A 26,376-nucleotide genomic window follows, 5' to 3' on the forward strand; every position below is an offset into this window, starting at 1 on the left:
TATCGTTAGCAAGTAGAACACCCTCCATCAGAGTAGGTTTATGTTTCCAAATTCCATGCCTAGATAGTATGGTCTATGTCAGTTATTTTTTATTCTCATCATGTGGGATACATGCTTGTGTTGGATGAGTTCTATGAGGTTTAGGAAGTGGAATGGGACGCTATCTAGACATTGCATTACTATGCTTTGAAGATGTTATTATATGAGTCCCTAGGTCTTCTCCATGACAATTATGTGATTGTCCTTAAATGTTGAAAGTATCTTAAATTATCTAATGAACATAATGACTAATGTAAAGATATGATAATTATAAGGCAAGTATGTAGAGAAGCATTGAGGATTGCTTTGGTAGGCTTGGAGAGGGTATATGGGTGGTCTCTTCTTGTCTTACTTAGGTGAATCTTAGAGTAATTCTAGGTAGGGAGCTTTATTTATTAAATGGGAATAATATTAATCTTAGGTAGACTAAAGGATATCTTTGTTGTGTGTGAAGGGATTTTCTGGGATGTCGCTTCATAACTCACTCAAGTGAGCCATAGAATCACCTTTGGTATGCAAGCTCATTGTTCTGTGTTTTGATTTATTCTCCATACTATCTTGTGATACGTGAGTAATATGTGATGTTACTGTGAAGTCACTATATGCTTATGTAAGTTGTTATAAATTGAGTATGACTTGGTATGTGTCTTAAATGTGATGTTTGGTGTTTAAATGTGGTCCTTTTGCTTGTGTGTGAAGTTAATCTAAAAGAGCATATTTTGATAAAAATGTTTGTTTCTCATGATTTTATATGTTTCTCATGATTTTATGCATTATACCATACTTAGTACATGCATTGTACTAAGTACATACATTTTTCCTATTACTGAAGGTGTGGCTAGCAGGTGAGAGGTGTCTTGAAGCAAGAGATGGAAACTAGGACTCTTTCAAGCGACGTTGGAGTATGTCCTCACTTGATTAAGGACATAACTATCTTTAGATTTCTTTCAATAAAATTATTATAATAGACTATGTTTTTTATATTTCGATTGTATGGGTCGTGTCTCATGTATTCTTTAGTATAAGGTTGGCGTATATTGAGACTTAGTATTTTCCTATGGTTTTATTAAAAGATGTTGTGAGATATTATTCGTGTAAAAAGTTTTAATTCAACACTACATTACATACATGTATATAGTGAATGATGTCAAAGGGCTTGTACAAGAACTCCAAGAGGTCAAGTACACCATGTTGCAATCCGAGAACACCATATCTTCTAGGATGTACTCTTAGGATGTGACAACATTAATGAATAAGGCCCTACATCGATGTGGTTTTGTGAGACATCAATCCTAAGATTACAAAACCTCATGATCTGATACCAAGTTTGTAACGACACAAAGTACCACCTAGTCATTACTGGCGGCAGTGTCATCGAAGAGGACTAAGACTATCCCTTAGCATACGTCAAAGCACATCATATGCCAAAGAGTACGGAAAATTTAATACTTTTTACATATTGAGGTTTACACAGACCTCTCACATACTACATATGGAGTGTACTTAGACTCCTCGTATATGAAGTTTACTTAGGATTCTTATTTATAAAATATAACCAATTCATAGGAATTTAGTCTAACACATTATCTCATATTGACACATCTTCAAAAGTACAAACTTTTGGTCATAGCGAATACAAAGCAGTACACCATTATAGGCTTACGTCAATTGACTCAATGATTAAGGGAAGGATAAACATCTCTAAACATAAGTAACATCATAGCTAGAGTGGAACATGGTAACATTCCTTGACATGAGGACTCACCAATGACTTGGGAAAAGATAAAAGTCTTTCTTACAATTGGCAACAAACTCATCAATGCCCTGAACCTAAAATGTTTGGAAAACGGGTGAAATATTGCTTAGTACATCATACGTACTAAGTATGGCTTATATGCACAAAAATGATCAATGCATGAGAAAAATGACATTTTAGTCAATATCATCCTCTCTATCATCTTAAATCAACATGAACATATGATAAGCATAGTAAGTCAATTGAACATAGTATTAACCCAACATGTAGACCACCAACAATACTTTTGCAATGTCAATGATTGAGTCCCATAACCTTATCCAAATCTAAGTATCACATTAAGCAACCCACTTCATACATACACCATATTCTCATATTTCATCATGAAATGCTTAATATATCAGTACTACTCATATCTATTAATATAATCATAATTATAATCATAAAATAATAGTACTATAACCATCTCTTAAAATCGTTCAAGTGAAATTCTCACGAGAAGCCCATACCTCCCTTACACCAAATAGAAACCTTCAAGACAGGCCCTAATATGATTCTATTTACACAACTCGTTCATTAACTTTTTACATTAGGGAATGAAGTGAAATAACTGACATGAGACCACGTGAGCTACATGGAATCCGGTGTTCTACTCACACACAATAAAGAGAGGGTTAACACTTGCCTGAGGTGTAACCATACGCACGTAGCTATGTAGGTGGATCCACTATTCTAGAGTCCTATGCAGGCACATAGTTAAGGGTGAAGGATATGGTTACTAAAAACCTTGAATGACTAGACGTGCATACTTCCATCTCATGAGACAACACATATCGTGGGAATTCAGACTTGCTAAACATGAAGAAACACATGTAGGAGGCCGGACATACTAGACGTGAGACCTCCATCTCATATACATGCCCTTTCGATGCTAATAATTTATTTCCCTTATTAATCATCATACTTATTATACAATATCACATTAGTCTCTTGTAGACCTCGATGTGAGCATCTCAACAGAATAACTCATAGTTATTCATAAGCGAGAACTATCCTTTCACTTTAGAAACCACATACAAGTGAGTAAACTTTTCACTCAACACTTAAATATAATCATAAGAAGCTACTTTCAATCATATAATAATCATCTCATACCATATTTGCATAAATCATAATCAATTCAATAATCTAGGGTTAAGGATGAAGATTACATTCTACCAACATCACAACCACACATTAGACATAGAATCATTACAATCTGAGTAATTTATACTTCATAATTGAATTCCAGAAGACTAAATCTCCATTACTTCTTGCTCTTTCATTGCCTCAGTAATTCAATTATCCAAGAATATATAGCCAATGCATAATTAAGGTAAATTCAAGAATCAATTACATAATAAACAACTATATAGGCAATCAACTTATTCATCCTCTTCACAATTAATCATATCATTTCAAGGTTGTCATGAAATTGGCAAAAGACATGGATACATGGGAATCATGAGTGATTAACAACAATTAACCATTAATATATACTTAATTTAATTTTTGAAACAAGAGCCATGTGTAGAGATAAACCCTTGTTTTGGGAGATTTAGAAATCATCTTTTGGAGGGACCTCTTAGGGAAAAGAATCTCAAGAGTGAAATAAACCATACCATAATGATGAATATCCACGAAATTTGAGTAGGACCTTGGAGGATTTTGTCTTCTTGTTCAATCTTCAAAGCTTCTTCAATGGAGGGTGAATAAAGAGAGAAAGTAGAGAGATATTAGAGCTTTTGAATTTTGATTTTGGGATTTGTTTTTCTTGGAAAATTGTGGTGAAAAACTTATTCAAAATCAATATATAAACCTCCCCTTAAATACCCAAAAAACCTCACATAAATTTACCTTTTAATAAAGTCAAACATGAACTCTTAATTTTAGATTTTTATCTGGAAAGAAGTTCATTTCGCGGAGCTGTTCCCACAAAATTTTCAAAATTAATTTTTGAACCAGACGAGTCTGTGACGTGTCCGTGTCACAGGCCAATGTTTTGGCCTTATGTGTGCCATGTCATCTGCGTGGATTGGCTCCCTCCATGAGTAATTTCTGGGTTCCTATTGGCAGCTTGCTCTGCCAAATGTGCTGTTCTTTCATGGACCCCTAGGGCAATAGGGGGTCGTACCTGGACGTTTCGACCCTATATACCTAATTTTACCAATTTAAAGTATTTTTACATGTTTTAGAATTCATATGATACTCCATAATGTTCACAAGACCTATGGACTTTTACTAGTTCAACTTCTACTAGTTCCCAGACGTCAAGATCATTTCTTTGAGTTAGGTTCTAATACATACTAATTAGGTTTACTACTAATTTTTTAGGTCTAAAATATCATTATTCAAAATATGAGGCTCTAGTAATAGGTCATGGAAATTATGGGGTGTTACATACGACTCCACCTAGGACCCGCAAGGGTCCTAGAGCAGGACCCCATCATTTAGGCAGAATCTGCAAAAACTGTGCAACCTAAGACCCTCCATCAACAGACCGTATTCCTAGTGATGCCTCATCATTTGGGGCATAGCCACAAACTTAGTGGTGGGAGATTAGACCCTATCAAATGAGACTGTGGTTCAATCGACTCCCCAACAAGACGCGCCGTCAATCAAACGACACCCAGTAGCAAGGGTCCGTCATTTGGCACATGTGAAAAGCTTTCAAAATCTGCCAAGGCTTAGGGTATTTTGGTAAATTCACCCGAAGTCTTTTATGAACCTTGGAGGTTTATTTTAGGGTCTTAGGGGTATTTAAAGTGGGTTCATACTCCTAGACCTAGGTTAGACTTCATTTTGAAATATCCAAAACACATCCCTCAAGAAAGAACTCTCTCGAACTCCATAGAAGCTAAAACTCAAAGAAGGTGTAAAAGTTAAGGACTTGGACATTTTATTCATAAATATTTCGTGGGTTTCTTCACAGTGAGGTATGGTAGTTCATCCTTGAAGTTTCTTTCATTCAAGGAGACACTTCAAAAAGATTTTAAAAAGGGTTCTCAAACACCAACTTCTTCTATTCTTGACTATAAGCATGAGTCTTCGAATGAAAACATTTTAATGAGTTCAATAAGTTGTTTTTAGTGGTGGTTGATGATTTTAATGTCAAAACCAAAATAATTCCTTGTTCATGCATATTTCCAACTTTTGGCTTATGAAGTGGGTTTGTTCCTTCTATCTAGATAATGTTAGGCTGAGTTTCTTATGTTGTATTTTTTATTAGATACTGCCTATATATGCCTTATTATGTTGTTTTAGTGAAATATTGATAAAAGGTGGTCAAAGCTTAAATGAAGAGTAAGTCGTTCTATCTTGTTTACTTTCCATTGACATGATCTTGAGTGGTATGGTCCACCTTTGGTGGTGGTGTTTACTTGAAGCATATGAATATGTATTTATATGTGTATAGTGATTATGGTCCTGAAGGCTTAATATGTGATGTAAAGTGATTATAAAGATGTTCATGTTGACATGCTTTATGAAGCTTGAAATGTATTTTTTGTAGAGATTATGTCTTAGTGAAGTATATGTATCTGTGAAGCATGCTTGTGTGAAATATGATGAATGAAGATATGAGTATGTTTAGGAGTCAAAGTTATGAATATGGTGATAATGTGAAAGGTTTGCTCACATGTACACACACTATGAATTAAAGAATGAACATATGAATAAAATGGTGGATTTGTAGGGTAGACACTTTTTGTGAGTGGAGATGGTATCTAGACCATCCCCACTATTCCTATAGTATGAAAACGGGGATTTTATGGTGAACACTCTTCAGGAGTTGAGATGAAGTGTTTAATAGACACCTCACTATTCCCAAGGGCTTTCCAAGATATTCTTGATGTTGGATACCCTTCGTGAGTAGAGGTGTGGTGTCCAAAAGAAATCTCTAGAGATAAGAACCTTCATGAGTAGAGATGTCGTGCTAAATATTTATCCCTTAACCTATAAGTAAATGAATGTTTAGTACTCCGTGGGGAGTTATGCTTAGCATGAGAGGATTTAAAAAATAGGTGGGTACACTTCTTTAGTGGATAGGTTGTATCCAATGTAACTCTTGAGATGAGTAATCATCGTTAGTAAAGAATGAGTTACTTAGTAATTTCATTATTGCTTAACTATACACCCCATGTAAAGTCTCAAGAATGACACTACCTTAGACAAGTAAGGATCCCTTATCCAGTAGGGGTTAATACCGGGATTCATGTCTATTTCTCATGGTCTATGTCGGTTAAAGCTAGCTCCAACAAAAGAATGTAATGAACTAAATCTCGAAAAGGGTACATTACCTTGGGTTTGTGATGGTATGGGACACTACCTATCCATTGCACAAGTAGGCAATTATAGGTAGTCTTGGGGTGTCCTTATATGAAGTGTATGAATGGGTCATTATGTGATATGAATTAAGTTATGTGACTTAATGTCTAATGTTAAGAAAGCATTTTAAGGTTATGCCTTTAATGATGATGTTTATAAATGATGAATGTGGTGTGCCTAATCTAATGAAATCTTCAAAGAGCACTTGGTGGGCGTCGTAGTATGGGATTCTACTTTCACATTGCACTATGTGTAATTTGGGGGTTGTCTTTGAGAAAGGTTCTTATGTATAGTCCTTAAATGTAAGTATGTTCCTCTAGTGTCTTTGAAGTTGAGTGTGGGCTTGTTACCTGTGTGAAGTAAGCTTACCATTGGTAGTCTTGAGGATTACTTAGGTGATTATTGAAGGTATTGTATGGGTGGTTTCTTCATATCTTACCTTTGTTAGTCTTAGGATAAGTTTTGATGGAGAAACATCAGGGGAAATGAGTTCACTGTAAGCTGTAATGGAAATAGAGTTCACTGTAAGCTGTAATGGAAATAGTTCATTGTAATAATTTTATGGGTTCACTGTAAAGTATATTCTTTTGTTACAATTATGGGAGTTTAAATTTTTGTCCTAAATGATTATATTTATGTTGTTTTATTACTATATTCATGAAGGTTTTACTTAAATAGCATAAAAGCTTTATTTCAATAATTGGTATATCCTCATATATTCGAGACATAGTCTTCATTTCTTTAGTTTTTTTACTGAGACTTGTATAAGACTTATTATGTATTTATTTCAATGTAAAGGGCCGTAGCTATAAGATATTTAAGTTGTGTATTTAAGTTGGATTTTAATGATGAGACTTACTCTAAATTATTTATAAAAAAGATTCTTATTATTATTCTTGTGAAAATTTGTAATTCCGCAATACGTTTCATATTTTATGTAATGAATTATAGCTAAGAGGCTTGTATAAGATCTCCGAAGGGTCAAGTACTCCTTGAGAAGAGTCAAGACTTCTCCCTTCTTCTATGGTTTACTTGCGTGTCGTGACACCAATAAAGAACGTCAGTACGAAAATTTTTTAATATATAAGGCATAATACAACTATATGTAAAATGACAGCTCAAAAAAAAACCAAACACCATTATATAAGAATTACAGACCAACATTGCTTGTACTTATGGAATTATGCAGGTCACATTATTTTCTTTAATTTTTTTTGCATTATAATATTTATAATACATATGATACAAATGACCAGCTAATAAATTGTAGGAGAGGATGACCAATACTAGACATTTTAACTCTTGGAATGTTGTCCTCATAATTCCACAAATTTGGATCGTCTCTGTAACGCTCCAAAATAAACTAAGGTGAACTAGAGCTTTGCGATGGTTTCTCAAGTTAATTTTAAGTTAATATGAGTTACATTAGTGTTATTAAGCGGTGTGTGAAGTTTGGTTAAGTTTGCAGGTCAAACGACCAAGAACGTCCATGACGTTTGGTAGGTATGCCTTAAAAAGTACTTGTGTGTCGTGATGTGTTTGAGTGAGTTTTACATGTTTGTTTTAATCAAAATTGATGTGGGATGTTCCTATGACCTAGATGACTAAGTATAGGGGTTTAACATTAGGGTACGACCCCACCTAGGATCCACAGGGCGCATGACTAAGAACAAAACTGTCAAGGCCATATCCACCAACGAGACCAAACAACGGGCAGTAGGTCAACCTACGGCCCGTTGTCTTGGGGTATGTTGATCGGACCAGCAAGGTCAGTTGGCCAGGATCCAAATTATTCTAAGTGTCAACCCACGAGACCCCACCAATGATCCGTTAATGGACAGACGGTCCATTGGTTAGGTCTCGTCTGTGAGGCCTCCAAAAGCTGTTTAGAGGCTGCCAATTTTTGAAGTGTTTGGTAAATTCACCCCAAGACTTTTATGACCCTAGGATGTTATTTTTAGGGTTACTTAGGTATATTAAAGTATTTAAAAACCTGACCTAATTTTAGAACTCACTTTCGAAAATCCAAAACCCCTTTTCCTTAGAATTCTCTCTCAAGTCTCTTTGGAAGGTAGAAGTCCAGAAGCGCTAGGAGGGATATTGTTGGAAAAGTTCTTCATAAAAATCATTGGTGTTTCTCTTATATAAGGTATGATATCTATCCTTCAACTCTCTTCCATTCAAGGAGTCCCTCCTAATGGATTTTCAAAAAGGGTTTTCAACCCTAGATTCTTCTATCTTCAACTCTAAATATGGGTCTTGCATGAAAATGTTTCTTATCACTTTATAGTTATGTATTAAATGTTAGTTTATGATTTTAAGGTTAAAATTTCATTGAAATCATGTTAATGTTTTTCATCAAATGTTGGATTAAGAAATGGGTTAAATGAGCTTTTTTTTTGTAATCTTTGAACTTTTGTTTCCTTATATCGTTATTGATGTTTAGGTACTGATCAAAGGTCTAATTTATGATGAATTATTGAGTAAAATGATACAGGTGATAGAATCTTGGATTAAAGGGTAAGTTTGTTATGTTGATTAAGCTTTAGTTATGAAATGCTCTTGAGTGGTATGGTCCAACTTCTTGATGGCGGTGTTTACTTGATCAACTTGATATTCCTTAGTATGTATTGTGAGTGTGTCTTTGAAGTCCTGATATGTGAAAGAAGTAATATTGAATATAGTTCTTGTATTGTGTTTTGTGATGTTTGAATTGCATGTTTGGCTTAGATGATGCCTAAATGAAGTATATGATTTTTTGAAGCATGTAAAGTGTGTGAATTGATGAATGTAGGTCTAAGGTATGTATAGAAGTCAATGTAAATGAAATTATGCTTATACGCAAGATGTGCTCACAAGTGTACACACATACTTAAATGGATGTATGAAGCTAAGTTGAGTAAAAAGGGGAGTTTTTGAGTGAACACTCTTCGTGAGTTGAGATGAAGTGTTTAGCATCAACCTCACTACATCCTAAGAACTTTCTAAGATAGGTCGGAGGATGAATACCCTTCGTGAGTTGAGATGTGGTGTTCACTAGTTATCCTTAACCTATAATTTATGATGTTGAGAATCTGTGAGGAGCTATGCCTAGCACCGAGAGGATATGAATAAGGGGTGGTCACACTTCGTGAGTTAAGATGTTGTTTGACAATGTACATTCCAAAAGGGAATACTTGGTGTCTAACCTTCTAAAACAGTGTTCTACTTAGGGTAGGTGGTGGTATGGGACTCTATCTATCCGTTGCACTAAGTAGGCATTCCGTAAAGGAATTCTTTGGTGGTTTGTTTAGTGTTCTAATAATGTCTTGTGTTTTGAGAGCTGACTTGTTCTCTCGAGTGGAGTAAGCTTTTGGTGGGTAGTCTTAAGGATCTCCTTTTTGTGCATTGAAGGAGGTGTTTGGATGTTTCCTTCATGTCTTACCTTGGAATGTCTTAGGATAACCTCGGTTGGGAAGCTTCTTCGGAAATGGGCTCACTTCCTCATTGGCAATACCTTGGAAGTTCACTATATTTGAAGTGTCTTTAGTTCACTGTAATGTTTTATATAATTCACTACATTTTAATTAAGTTATTGTAAACTCCTCAAATCCAAGGGAATCCATTAGTAACTAAGTGGGAGTAGTAGTATGGATTCTACTCTTATATTGCACTTAGTGTGATCTATAAGAACTATTGGAGAAGGGTACTTACATGAAGGTCATACGAATGAATGTTTTGCATATGTTTAGCTAAGAGTGTGGATTTGATTCCTATATGAGGTAAGCCTATGGTTGGTGGTATTAAGGATCCCTTTGGTGTGACATGAAGCGGGTGTATGGGCGGTCCCTTCTCATCTAACCTTAGGGAATCTTTGGATAACTTTTGTTAGGGAAACTTCAAAGGAAAAGGGTTAACATAACTTGCACTATGCCACTCATTAATGTATTCTCTGTAAAATATTAATGTTACTGTAATATGTGCCTTTCTTCTAAAAATTTTGAATGTTCTACTTTACGTGTTAAATTATGGTCCTTATACTATTTCAACTACTAATTCATGAATGTAATAATTATTTGGCATGAAGGCTTATTTTACTAAAATGTCCCTTTTTGCATGTTTTTTTATATGCCATACTGAGTACAATGTTTTGTACTAACCCTATACTTTTCTATACTATCTAATTATAGGTTTTGGAAGCAAGGTTGAAGACTAGAACGTGAATCTTGGGAAAGTTTCTCTCAAGGCAATGTATGTCCTTATATATTCGAGGGCATAGTCCTTTTCTTAGATTCTTATTTAAAGACTTATTATGTATTTCTATTTAATGTAAAAGGGTCGTGTCCCTAAAATATTATGTCATGTCTTTAAGTTGGCTTGTAACGATGAGATTCTCTAAATATTAATGAAAGACTAGTTTCTACTAAATGTCTTGAAATGTTTTAATTCCGCACTATTCTTCATGTCTTATGTAATGAACGATAGTTAAAGGGCTTGTACAAGATCCGCAAAGGGTCAAGTACGCCTTTCCTCGAAATTAGGGTTCTCCCTAACTTCAACGGGTACTTTCGGGTCGTGACAGACTTGGTATCGTAGCGTAAGGTTACGGGAAATAGTCTGGTTCTAAAAGTATCTCAAGCCACGTCTAGTAGTTTCTTGTTCATTGGTGTTAGTCGCAATACATCAATGGACAAGAGGCCATAGGACAATAGAGTTTGACTTTCTTCTCTATTCTAATGTCGTGCCTTAGAGTGCAATTATATAAGGTTTATTTTCTCAACCTCTTCTCTTTGTGTTTATAGGACATGAATACTAGGAGATCAACCGCTAGAAAAGAGGAGGGAGGTGTAGCTAATGAGAGGATCCCTCCCCGTATAGACCAAGTTCAAATTGATGTCCTAGAGGAAGACAATGAGGAGGTTTCCCTTCAAGAACCTCAAGTGCCTCCGGAACCTCAAGAGCCTTAAGTGCCCCAAGTGCTTCATATGCCTCAAGCTCCTTTTGTTTAGGGGGATATGACTAATGCGGAGTTGAGGACTGCCCTGATGAATTTGACCAAGCTCATGACGTCTCAAGCTTATGTCGTCAACAATCACTTTGTTGTCCAAGCTAATCAATGATATAGGCCACAACCTAATGATAGTACTCCCTCCCGCCTCTAGAATTCGAGATTTTATGAGGATGAACCCTCCCACTTTTCATGGCATTATGGTTGATGAAGATCCACAAGGTTTAATAAATGAGGTTTTCAAATTGGTAGGTTCTATCGGTGTGACAACTAGGGAGAAGGCAGAGTTAGTCGCTTACCAACTCAAGAATGTGGCCCAAGTGTGGTTTGAGCAATAGAGGGTTGAGAGATCCTTAGAAAGAGGTCTGGTTAATTTGGAGGAATTCAAAGAGGGCTTTCTAGGTAGGTTCTTTCCCCTAGAGTGGAGGTAGAAGAAGATGGTTGAGTTCACGAACCTTTATCAAGGGGGAATTAGTGTACAAGAGTACTCTCTCAAATTCACCCAACTATCTAAGTATACAACCCTAGGGCTAGAACGAACAAGTTTGTGATGGGAGTGTTGAGCTTGGTGGAGAAAGAGTTACTTACGACAATGCTTCTTAATGACATGGATATCGCTAGACTCATTGTTTATGCACAAAAATTTGAGGTATCAAAATTACTGAATAAGGAAAGAGGGTAAGAGGCCTAGGTCGGATGATTCTAGTCACCAAATGCCTATGAAATGGTTCTATCACAAAGATTCTTCCATGGGAAACAAGGATAGGGATCCAAATCGAAATTCCCAAGGTGGGTGCCAAACTTTTGAAAGGGCTAGGTGTCCTACTTGTGGAAATAAACATTTGGGTAAGTGTCTTTTCGGAAGGGATTGTTCTTTTAGTTGTGGTAGCAAAGGACACAAGATGAGGTACTTCCCTAACATCAAAGCAAGAGGGAAAGACGCCAATCAAGCTTCCCTAGATCCTACTGCTCCAAAGAAGAACCCTTCCTATGGAATGGGAACTAGGAAGTCTTAACCTTTTATGATTGTTGTTTTTATGAAATGTGTTTATATGGTTTGATAGTTCATATGATCATTCTATCTTAATGAATTGCTCAAAGAATGAAATTTTGAAATTCTTAGGTATGTTTGGCAGTGTTACAGTGATGTTCTGTAAGTTATGAGAATTTTGAAAAAAATTATTTCGTATTTTATTGAATTTTAAATTTTTGAAATATTAATATATTTAATTATGTTTAATGTTGGAGAAGGTATTTCCTCTATAAAATAATGTAAAGGGTGAGTTTTGAAAGTTTGATGTTTTGCAAAGAGTTGCTTATGTTGCTAGTGTTTGAAAGTTTAAAATGATGGTCCTTCATAGTTGATACTTTGATTTTAAATGTTTTAATAATTATTTTAATTATTTATGTGATTCTAAGTAAGTCCTTGTTGTCTTAAAGTTTTAGTGTCATTCGAGGACGAATGTTATTCCAATTGGGGGGGAATGTAACGCCCCAAAACGAACTAAGGTGACCTAGAGCGTCATGATGGTTTATTCAGTTAAGTTTAAGTTAAAATGAGTTACATTAGTGTTCTTAGGAAATGTGTGAAGTTTGATTAAGTTTGGAGCTCAAACGGCCAAGAATGTCGATGACGTTCGGAAGATATTCCTTAGACAATACTTGTGTGTCTTGATGTGTTTGAGTGAGTTTTACGTGTTCGTTTTAATTGAAATTGATGTGGGATGTTCCTAATAACCATATGCCTTATTTTATAGGTTTAAAATTTGTTTACTACCGCACCTATGACCCACAAGGGGGACCTAGAGAAGGGCCCAAGAAATGGACCAAAACGGCCTAGGTAGTGTCCACCAACAACACCAAACAACGGCCAGTAGGTCAACCTACGACCTGTTGTCTTGGTCCATCGATTGGACCTGAAGGTCAGTTGTCCAGGCTCCAAATGGATCTAAGTGTCAACCTACGAGCCCCCACCAACGGTCCGCTTATGGACAGACGGTTCGTTGGTTAGGTCTCGTCTGTGAGGCCTGCAAAAGCTATTAAGAGGCTGCCAAGTCTTGGGGTGTTAAGTAAATTCACCCCAAGTATTTTATGAACCTAGGATGTTTTTTAAAGTTATTTAGGTATATTAAAGTATTTCAAACCCTAAAACTTAATTTTAGACCTCACTTCCTAAAACCCAAAACCCCCATCCCTTAGAATTCTCTTTCAAGTCTCTTTGGAAGCTAGAAGTCAAGAAGATCTACGAGGGCGGTCGGTGGACAATTTCTTCATCAAAATAATTGGTTTTATCTTATCTAAGGTATGATATCAATACTTTAATATTTTCCGTTCAAAGAGTCCCTTCTAATGGATTTTCAAAAATGGTTTCAACCCTAGTTTCTTCTATCTTCAATTCTAAATATGGGCTTGAATGAAAATGTTTATAATGACTTAACAATGATGTTTCCAATGTTAGTTGATGATTTTATGGTTAAAACTTCAATTAAATCATGTTAAAGCTTTTCATCAGACGTTGGCTTATGAAATGGGTTAAATGAGCTTAGTTTTGTAATCTTTGTACTTTGGTTTCCTTATGTTGTTATTGATGTTTATCTACTGCCATAAGGGATAACTTATGATGAATTATTAATTAAAATGATATAGGTGATGGAAGCGTGTAGTAAAGGGTAAGTTGGTTATGTTGATTGAGCTTTAGTTATGAAATGCTCTTGAGTGGTATGGTCCACCTTCTTGGTGGCGGTATTTACTTGATGAACTTGTTATAATTAGCATGTATTTTGAGTGTGGATTTGAAGTCCTAATACGTTAAATGAAGTGATATTGTAGATAAGTTTTGTATTGTGTTTTCTGAAGTTTGAATTGCATGTTTGGCTTAGATAATGCCTAAAGGAAGTATATAATTTTCTGAAGCATGTAAAGTGTGTGAATTGATGAATGTAGGTCTAATATATGTATATAAGTCAATGTAAATGAATTGATGGTTATATGCAAGATGTGCTCACAAGTGTACACACACACTTAAATGAATGTATGAAGCTAAGTTTAAGTAAAAAGGGGTGTTCTGGGGTGAACAATCTTCGTGAGTTGAGATGAAGTGTTTAGTACAAACCTTACTACATCCTAAGAGCTTTCTAAGATAGGTCGGAGGATGAGTACCCTTCGTGAGTTGAGTTGTGGTGTTTACTAGTTATCCTTAACCTATAGTTCATAATGTTAAAAATATGTGGGGAGTTATTCCTAAAGCCGAGAGGATATGATAAGGGGTGGTTACACTTCATGAGTTGAGATGTTTTGCTAATATGCCTCTTTAGATGAATACTCCTCGTTAGTAGAGAATGAGTTACGTAGTAGCAATCTCCTTATCCCTTACCTATGTGGCCGCATAGGTGTAGCTACTGGGAAAGCCATGTAAAAGCTAAAATGTATGACCTTACCCTAGGAAAGTGAGGATCCCTCATCTAATAGTACTTACCCCCACTAAAGAATCGAATGAACTAAGTCTTCTAAAAGAATATGCTACCTAGAGTAGGTGGTGGTATGGGACGTGCTACTTAGGTTAGGTGGTGGTATGGAACGCTATCTATCCATTGAACTAAGTAGGACCTTTAGAAAGGGAAGACTTGGTGCCAAACCTTCTAAAAGAGTGTACTACTGAGGTTAGGTGGTTGTGTGGGACGATATCTATCCATTGCTCTAAGTAGGCATTCCGAAAGGGAAGTCTTTGGTGTTTTGTTCAGTGTTCTTCTAATGTCTTGTGTTTTGAGTGGTGACCTATTCTCCCGAGTGGAGTAAGCTTTTTGTGGGTAGTATTAAGGATCTCCTTGGTTTTCATTTAAGGAGGTGTTTAGGCGTTTCCTTCATTTAATACCTTGGAGAGTCATAAAATAACCTCGTTTAGGAAACTTCTAAAGAAATGAGCTCACTTCCTCTTTTGCAATACCGTGGAAGTTCACTATCTTTGATGTCTCTTTAGTTCACAATAATGTTTTATATTGTTCACTGTACTTTGTTTAAGTTATTAGAAAGTGCTCAAATCTAAGGGAATCCATTAGGATCACTAAGTAGGAGCAGTAGTATGGGATGTTATTCTCACATTTCACTTAGTGTGACCTATAAGTACTATTGGAGAATGGTACTTACATGAAGTTCGTACGAATGAATGTTCGACATATTTATTTAAGAGTGTGGATTGATTCCTATATGAGGTAAGCCTATGGTTGGTTGTCTTAAGGATCCCTTTGGTGTGACTTGAATGGGGTGTATGGGTGGTCCCTTCTTATCTTACCTTGGGGAATCATAGGAAAACTTGGGTTAGGGAAACTTCAAAGGAAAAGGGTTCACATGACTTGCACTATGCCATTAGCTGTAATGTATTCTTTGTAAAGTCCTAATGTTACTGTAATATGTGTCTTTCTTTTAAAAATTGTGATAGTTCTACTTATGTGTTAAATAATGGTCCTATACTATTTCAACTCTTAATTCATGAATGTTATAATTAATTGGCATGAAAGCTTATTTTACTAAAATGTCCCTTTTTGGATTTTTTTTTTTTGCATATTCCATACTTAGTACATTGCTTTGTACTAACCCCATACTTTTCTATGCTATCTAAGTATAGGTTTTTGAAGCAAGGTTGAACACTATAAGGTGAAGCTTGGGAAAGTCTCTATCAAGGCAAAGTATGTCCTCATATATTCAAGGGCATAGTCATTTTCTTAGTTTCTTATTTAAAGACTGATTATCTATTTCTTTTTAATATAAAAGGGACGTGCCCTAAGATATTATGTCGTGTGTTTAAGTATGCATGTGACGATGAGATTCTATAAAATTTATGAAACACTAGTTTCTCTTAAATGTCTTAACAGGTTCTAATTCCGCACTACTTCTCATGTCTTATGTAATGAATGCTAGTTAAAGGGCTTGTACAAGACCCCCAAAGGGCCAAGTACGCATTTCCATGGACCGAGGATTCTCCTTAACTTCTAAGGGGTATTTTCGGGTTGTTACATGCCCATGCTAGGTTCTCGCCCCTGAGCTGCCACCCTCTTATACTAATTTGTATCGGCCCGTGCTAGGATTTTTCCCCTGATCTGCCACCGTTCTATACCAAGTGGGATCGACCCATGCTAGAAATTTGATCTTGGGCTACCACTCATAAATATTTAGATTGCTTCACTTATATTCTTTAATATTCAGATTGTTGTTTTGATGTTGATAACTCTTTGAAAATTGTTCTTTGGATAATCATAACTCTTTTGAGATTGTTCTTTTTTTTTTAATAATAACTCATTTGGGATTGTTGTTTTGGTGGTCATATTCATTGTTGAGATTTGGAACTATGGACCAGTACTAGAAGACATATGAATATGGACTTACGTTACTAACAAATACATGTGAAGCAAATGTGAAATAAACATGATACTTAGGAGCTTATATGACTCGGTAAGAATTTTGATATCTCAAATTGAAGCACATCTAGTAAAGACATTTAACATTCAGCCAAGAGATTTTAAATCTATATGACGCACACTAACTAATATCAAATAGAGGAGCTCATGAATGTGGAACCAAGGAGGAACGTGGGCAGATTCAACTGAAGGATACATACATATTCAAATCAAGTAAATATCAGATGTACAATAGATAAAGTAGGAATCTTGTTAGGTGACAATATAATCTACACTACACCATTTTACGTCTAAGGCCACACTTAATCTGGACAACATTTGTAAAGTGTTGCCTAAGATTTATTTGGGTACACTTTTAAACTGTAGCCTTGGTTGTTAGCTTTTGTCCACAATATTATTGACAACACTTATAAAGTGTGGCTTTTATCTGTATAGGCTACACTTTTTAAGCGTTATCATATCATCATATAATTGGCAACATTTATTTACACATATGACTACACTATTGAAGTGTTCTATTTTTATAAATATAAAAACAACACTTAACAAGTATGGTCTTATGGTTTTCCTAAAATTTTCATTAAAATATAATTTTCACTTCAACTTATTTACCTCTCCCTCCAATTTCTAGTTTTTTTTTAAAAAAGAACTTCTTTAAATATAAAAAAAAATTAAATCAAATACATAAAAAAAAATAAAAAAATATTAATACAAATTAATCTAACACCCAGACTTCATACAACTTTTTCAGTATCGCCTCATAGAATGAAACCCTAAATCCTACGAATAATGATTTGTGAGGAAAGCTATTGAAGAAGTTCAATGGCAGTAAAAGGTAAAGAAAGAAGTTGATATTATTCATTGTTTTGGCTGTTGTAGGGGCCTTCTTCGTGGCAGTCTGTTGTTGTTGGTACATCTACGGCCTTATACTTTGGCAAAAAAAGTTAAGCGGTTCAAGTGAAGCGAAGAAAAGAAGCCCAGGCCATGCGAGTTCATGAGGAGAAGGGTAGTGGAAGTGGTGAGAATGGAGGTCCAAAGATTTTTATGTTCAACAACAAGATCACTTATGCAGAGATTTTAGAAAGGGATTAGCAAATTTTATGAGGAAAATGTGTTAAGATATGTAAAGTATGGCCTAGTATTCCAAGCCACTTTTGTAGATGGAATGGTCTTGGATATCCACCTTCTTACTGAAACATCAATCCAAGTGAACACATTCCGCAAGGACTGTGAATCCCTTGGCAAGGTGAAATATTTAAGGCATCTTATTGGTAAATATATATATGTTGAAAGAGCAAAATAGACAGACTTGTAATATATTGAACATGCAGTTTATATGCTTTCCCTAAATTTTTTTTCATGATCCTGTGTAGTATTGATCGTTATTAGTCTCCAATATGGTGTCCTAGTGTGGCTGAAGAATTGAAGTATCACATGAATCCTTTGTCCTAGTAGAGGCAACACTAAGTAAGTTCTTATATTTTGTCTACATTTTCGTGGATAGAGTTATCGTGTATATATATGAACTAGTTGAGGTGCATTCAACTTGGCATGACTCCATGATTTTAAAAAATGATGGTGATTGATGTCTTCTAATTAGGGTTGTTTAAGTTGAAAAATGTAGAAGAGCAGGCCAACTATCCACTGAACATTGACACTAGTTATAGCCGATTCTCAGTTATCCAGCAACAACAACATGAACTCCATCTCAAACAAGTTGTGGTCCACTGTATGAATCCTCACTACTCCACTTGTCCACTTATATGAGTCGCACATAAGCATAATGTTGTTAAGGCTATTTTATGTGAACTTTCTCTGAATATTGAAGCATGTTTTCTTAGACATAAGATCCTCTTATAAGTGAGTGAATATTGTAAGTGTGTTTATATGAAATATTTTTGTATCAACGTTTAGGTGAAATACGTTTTCTCATAAATTATGTTGTGTTAACCATATGGATTGTAATTTTCCTCCTTTTGTTTTGTTTTTTTAATTGGTTTATGTAGGTTAAAACAAAATTTTAATACCACTCTTTAGTTGGTGTTTTTCTGTAATTGAAAAGTATTTAGAATAAAAACAAAGCTAATGAACTTTGTACAGTAATATATTGTTCTTGTGGTTGGCTTCTCTAGGTATCTGTTCTTCACTGATATCCTACTACAACACTTCTGCTATTGCCTTGCATTCCTCGAGATAAGATTTTTGGTGGATAACAATTTTTTCCGTATAGATGTTTAAAATCGTATTTAGACAGAAGAGTAAAATTCTGGAGGATCATAATCAATGTGTTAGTGGATTGAAATTCTCTTTAGTAATGGAGCGGTTGCGACAGTTTATGCACTTATAAGATCCATACTCTATTATTTATGATATTATATGTCTACTATTATATTTTATTTCTCTCTAATTTGTATTTTTGGGAATGGTTTTCTAGTGCACATCATAAAATATATGTTTATTAGTGTGTGCTATACCTGAATTATTTTTATTTATTCGAATTCTTTCCTAGTGCACATATATTTCTTTCCCAAAGTTTATTGTAAAATTTGTACATTTCTAATTTAATGCTTGAGATAGTCTAAACATAATAATAATGTCTACTTTGATTATTTGAAATATGTAAAATAAATTAGAGGCATATAAAATATTTTTATACAATATTTTATAACCTAACAAGTTACCACAGTTGAGAAGTGTGGTCATATGGATGTAGCTTTAAAGGACAGAGATAGACTTTTAGGTATTAACGACAACATTTAAAAACGTTCTGTGAGATCATGAAAAGTGTTTCCATATGAGAAGCTAAAAGTGTGGCCTGTTAATCATAAAGGCCACACTTTTCAAGTGTACCCTCTTCAACAACACTTGAAAAGTGTTGCCTTAGCGCAAAGGTTACGTTACTTCAGGCCACCCCCAAAAAAGTGTTGTTTAAAGTCAATAAGTGTGGCCTTTGATCAAAGACAACACTTTTGGATAGATTAGGCCACACTACTTAAGCGTGGCTATAGGACAAAAATGGTGTAGTGCTAACAAAAGGGGAGTAACAACCAATAAAGGGAGAACATGAACATGTGAAAATATGACATATTGGATGGAATAGACAATTGAAGCAAGTTTGTAAGATAAGAGCATATCGTATATCTAACATATAAACCTTTCTACCATGTGTAATCCAGTGTCACTTTTATTTATATATGGGGAAATACATGCCAGGGGTACTTTGATGATGAAACAAGTTTAAATCTTGCATGCTAACAGTTGGTAGAGTAAACACGTACATTTAGTAAAAACTCATGTTAGAGTGATCACTTTAATACTCTAGGGAGTACGAACTGTAAGTATGGATCAGTCACTACCAAGGACACTTAGAACGCTTTCTTTTGTAATGCAATTTTTTTGATTCATGTCAAATATATAGGAAATCAAATATCCTTACATACCTCAATTCACAATTGGTATATCTTAGAAAGTGTAACCCTATCCTTTAACATCATTTTTTCAACTACATCAAGAAATCATTAAGGCTATAATATTAAAAACTTACCAACAAACTCAGGATACTTCAACTCATCAAAACAGTAGCCATCCCATAATTTTTCTGATTGATTGCTTTATTTCACAAGTTGTGTCCGTTAAACTTAGTTACATGAAACAACCTTCCCACGGAACGGGCAGTGAGTTTACAAAAAAATTAATTTCATGGTGCATCACCATAGCTTATAAATCAGCCTCCTACAGCTTTCCTCCATCATTATCTAAGTACATCCATAACCTCCCATACACAAATCAATACAATAGCAGTCCACAAGACTCAAAAATAATCAAAAGATTTGATTTTATGATTTTTAATCACATCCCACGAGTTGAAATAAACAAGTCTTGAATTCTCAAATAAACTACTAATTGAAGGTTTTGGCAGATCCCTTACCTTGGTTATCTAAATTCGTTATTCTCCTTCAATTAATATTTTTGTAACCTTCTCTTAATATTATTAGAGAGTGGAAGAACCTTGGCTTCCAATGCATATAGCTATCTCTAGTTTAGTCCTTTGAAGAACTATCCAATATACTTGACACAGTAGAGGAGAGAAGGTGACCTTGTTTGTGCTTTGGAAGAAACAAGTTGAAAAATAGTTAGAACCCTAGGGGAAAAATTGGGTGGCTGTTTCATCTTGAGAGAGAGAAATATATGAACTTGAGAGCTTAAAATTTGGATAAGAGGAAAATGAGACATTTGTATCAATTTTTGACCTTAATAGGTTCTCTTTTGCCACATTTCTTATACTTCATTTCATCCAACATGTATCTTGAATTTGGGCCACATACTTAAGTTGGTGATGCACCTCTTTTTCCATTCAAATTATTTCCTGTGGGATTGGAACGATTGGGCCTTGGCTGTCCATTTCTCCCTTATTTTTCTATTGAACTTTGTCAAGATGTAGGTGGTGTACTTGTCCCAATAACATGGTCAAAATAGTCTTAGTAGTTGATGCACCTACTTGTCACCTACTAGCGTAGTGGAATGAAACAAGCACCTCAAGATTTTGTTACATTTGTAGACCTTAAAAACATTAACTTAACTTAGAAATTATGTACACTATGTCAATTTTAAATTCTAGACTCAAACAAGACCTTATGATTTAAAGTTTAAGTACTTCCATCCACGTCAACTTAATTGTGTCTCATCAAAATCTATGGGCAGTTTACTTTAAACCTATTCTATTTTCACTAGTGCATCGGAAACCAAGGTCATAACTATAACACAAGGCAATTGATAAGTGTTGTATAAATAGAACAAGTATATGTCGAACAGGACGTGTTACATTAATTAAAGCAATCAAACCTTTGCCACAATGCCCACAAAAACAAGAAGATTGGAACATTTGACTTTGACCGAACATCTTCTTCTTCTTCTTCTTCCACCCTGTAGAGAGTGAATATTTGGAAGAAAGGTTTGGGGTTTTCTTTTGGGTATTGAGAATGACATAATTAAGTAATTTAGGGGTCTAAAATCATTATATAGTAGGTGTCTATCCTAAGGAAAAACACAACCACATTTATTTTATTGAAACCGACAAAACACCACCATATTGATTTAACGAAAACCGACAATGACCCTTAACTACCTAAAAACTATCAGCCCTGATCTACAAGAACACAACCGACGGATCTTTGATGGAATAACACTTCATACTTTTCAATTGTGGATCAATGATCAGAGGCTATGAAAAAGGGTCAGGACCTAAAGATCTTATACCACGGACCATCGAACCATCAACGGTTCGTGGGTTACTATTTAAGGCATCCCTATGGTGGCCAACCACAATGCCCACCTTTAGGGGGTGGTTGTCCCTTGTTAGTTACACCTACAAATTTTTGAAATGATATTTGTTGCCTCGTTTGTAATATCGTGTGTTACAGTTACACTCTAACTCAATCAAATAATCAAAAAGAACATTCTCCAGAACACCAAGTTACTCCTCATCAGTCTCATCCTCCATTTTTGTGGAAGCCTCATCATCTCTAACAATATCTCTTGTGGTAGCCGGAGGCACATCAGAATAAGGTGGCACATCGGTGCTTGGGACATCTTGATTCTCCACAGTACAAAATTTGAAGGACATCTTATTGGAATTCAACTTGTCCACATCCTTCCACAAATATGCCATCTCGGTCTTTAAGGCCATAAACTTATCAGTGGCTCCCTAGCTCTTGTCACACTCCCCTGACTATGAAAGTCAGGGAATCTAGGGCCAACATGTAACTATTCATATCAACTCTAAGGAGTGTTAATGCAACAACAATTCCCCTATCAATCGTGCTAGGAATAGCGGCATCTAACTAGGTGTAACGATCGGGGAGCACCCCCTAGAAGTTACCGGCATCGTCGACCTCTCGGAGGTCTAAGACAAGCCTATTAGCATTCATTCATTTTAATACTATAAAATCAGCGAAAAATTTAAAACTTTTACTTATTATAACAGAAATACTCAAAATCCATCCCCTTTAAAACTCATAAGTACATAATTAAGACTCTAAGTCTCCACTTGCAATCTTAGACACAACTCCAATGCAATAGGCTAGGGACACGACCCTTAAAAAGATAAAAGTACACTCTATACTATCACATCAACATAAATAGCATCTTGACTTGAAAATCCTTGAATCAAAAGGACCTTCTTGAAATTAGGAAATACCTATCCAAGATCTCCACTTTAGGAAAGATCCTCTAGACATCACCACCTACATTTTGTGTAAAAATATGAAGAAGAATGATATTAGTAAAAAAATACACTAAGTATGATAGTAGTGCAAAACATTATTTAAAGAGGACACATAGTTAGAAACCATGCATCATGTCTTTATAGTATAAGTACATAAACATTTAATATATAAGTAAAATGTAGTTCACATACAACATATAGACATGGATATTACTCATAAAAATAATTGAATCTATTTCATCACATTTAAGGCACATTCAATAACTTTAATACATTAATTCCCTTCTTAATCTTAACTCCTTTCCTTCAAGTAACCATTATGTAATAATTAGTACAATGTATCACCTTAAGGCCGCCCAAGATGATCTTTCATAGATAGTATTCATCAACACAACCATATATATTCATAAAGTGATAAGCACATCATTGGACATAACGTTCACATAGGGTTGTCAAAAGTGAACCCATACATACGTAACCCGCCCAATCGGCCCAGAATTTAAGGGTTGGGATCAAGATAATTTTAGTTGCATTCATCAACACAACCATATATATTCATAAAGTGATAATAACATCATTGGACATAACCTTCACATACGACTGTCAAAAGTGAACCTATACATACGTAACATGCCCAACCCGCATAGAATTTCTTAGGGTTGGGCTTAAGATAATATTAATTGGGTTCATTTTCAATCCATTCAAACTTAGCCCATTTAAAGATAATTCTCAATTAAGCCCAATTCATTCTCCAGTTTCAACCCATTTTAAAATATTTTATTAAGGTATGTTCCTATATTGAAAGTATGAATTATTATCAATTTAACATATCTTTAGGATTTATCTACCCATTTATTACTTTTTAACAAAAAATTCATGAGCGGGAAGTCAAATTGTGATAATAAAAGTTAAATATGAATATGTTAAATTATTGAGATTAATCGTAAAAAATTGGGCGGGTCAAGACCCAACCCATTTTTTAGCCCATTTGAGCACAAAGTAAACTTGGGCGGGTCAAGACCTAAGACAACCCCTAAGTCACACTAGTGCAAGGTGCAAGTAGCATCCCATAATAGTACTCACACTACGTGTTCCTTAGAATCCACCCTAAATTAAGCATATCATATTCATCTAGTCATAATATCATTATTTAACATTATAAATAAGACCAAAATACTTCATAACATACGAAGTCATTTATTTACTATATATTTAGTAATAACCTGTTTAGACCACACCTTACCCGAAGACCAACATTCATATTCTATTTAGCATCATCAATACACCTAAATCATGATACTAACATTAAGGACTAAACACATAACCTTCATATTCATGATAATCATAATATCAATTTACTTTACATCTATTTCCCTCAAGTCCATGATCACAACATATATGCATAGAGAAGAATGTAAACACCGCCACCATAAGTGGACCATACATCACATAACATCAACTCCAATGCTAAAGACTAGAAAATTAGGTCATCTCACCAATACCCCTAGCAATGATAATAATAGAAAAATACTCAAAAATTAATAATAAATTACTCTACATAGAAATAGAACTCAATAATACATCATAAACTAAGAATAATAAATTTTACATCTAATCATGATCATAATACCCACTTTATAAGGCAAATTGAGAAATAGGAGGATCAAGTCTTCTTTCATAAATTTCATAGGAAATGATCATGAAAACATTGAATAAATATCAATTCATTATTATAATGTCTTTGAAAATTGTTTGACAATGAAGTCATGCTTGTATTAAAAGTTAGGAATTTCGACCTTAAAATGACATTGAAAAGTCATTGATAGAAGTTGTTAGAAGAGAGGTTATCTAAGGATCAAGGATTACCATACCTTAATATAATAAAACCCACTAAATTTGAAGAAGAAAACAGTTGGAATCCATCCATACCATTAGCTTGATTTTGAGCTTGGTCTCTAATGGAGGTTTTGAGAGAATCATATTTGGGAGGGAAGGGTTTGATTTGAAGAATAAATTCTAATTTGGAGTTTTATGTTTTAACTAACTTAAAATACCATAAATAACACTAAATAACTGTGCTCCACGTCCGGATAACTTCAGCGTCGGCTCGATTCACATCCACCCCATAATGTTTCTTTCTTGTTCTCCTCTCCTTTTTCGTTTTAAGGCAAGAAGGTTGTGCTTTCAATCCCCCACAAGCTCATTATTTTTCTTTTAATTTATCTCTTAACTTTATTACTTATCCAAGTGGTTGTGGGTTTAATCCCCACACTCCACATTTATTTTCTCCTTTATTTTCTCCTAACTCTGTCATCCATTCAAGAGGTTGTGGGTTCAATCCCCACTCTCCACATTTTATTTTTCTCCGTTATTTTTCTCTTAACTCTCTCATCCATTCAAGAGGTTGCGGGTTCAACCCCACTCTCCCATTTTATTTTCTCCTTTATTTCTCTCCTAACTCTCTCATCCAACGTAAAACACTTTTCCGGAATATATCTTTCATTCCTTACATAATTTAAAAATACACATTCAATACATAATCACAACCAGACCTAAAATTATCTACCAGAAGACATACCGACACATGCTTTGAATCTTTCAAAGGATCTAATTACAAGGGGATGCAACCGGGACAACCTTAGTTTCTCGATTGGAATTTAAACTCAAACTAGGGGTCTCTTTTGAAAGGGGCCAAGAGATGAGAAAAAATCATACCTTAATGTTGTTCCACACTTGTTTAAATGCTTCCAATTTCCCACGAAACCAACCCTCACCACCGAAACTTCAAGCACAATCCTGTCAAGAACTTTGTTTTGCTTTACGTTTTTAGACTAACTTTTCTTTTGAGTTTTCAGTGTTCAAGTTCTTGATGAAATTTATTATGTTTTTTATGTTCTTTTGTTTTACAGAATGCATAAGCGTGAAAGTGAGAGAGAAGTAGAAAAAAAATGTGAGAATGAGTGGATTAGGATTAGGAGAGTTAGGTGGAGACTTAGTCAAACTAGGACTCCTCATTATGTATAACTATTATTATTATTATAATTATTATAATTATTATTATTACTATTATTATTATTATTATTATTCAAAATCTGATTTTTCCTTTAAAGTAAATCAGTATTTAAATATTAATTAATTAAATTAATTCACCAAATAAAATAAATCAATTTAAATCATTGCTCCCACCTAGGTTCTAACCGGGTGGAGCAAGATTTCACTCAAAGGGCAAATTTTGGCCCTTTCTACCCAAATTGCCCCTCCACCATATTAATGAATGAATTAAATAAATATTTAGGGTAATTACAATACTACCCTTAGCCTAGAAAAGACCATTTTACCCTAGACCCTCTAAACATAAGATTACCCCTTTTTAATTCCGGTTAAGACTCATCCGGGTAAATCTTCATATTCGGGTGCCCTACATGGATGGACCCAACCTTTCCTAGATCAACTAACTCACCAAGTTAGTTGGATTGACTGTTGAAAGGGTTCAGAGGTCTGGTTCTATGCGCATATATCTGTGTGAACCTGGTCTAATCGTAGACATTTTAGATACCTTAAGCGTTACTTAGCATAGTCATTTTAGGGTTGTTAC

This window comes from Solanum pennellii, chromosome 10 (assembly GCF_001406875.1).
Source record: "Solanum pennellii chromosome 10, SPENNV200".
In the NCBI taxonomy this organism is placed as follows: Eukaryota; Viridiplantae; Streptophyta; class Magnoliopsida; order Solanales; family Solanaceae; genus Solanum; species Solanum pennellii.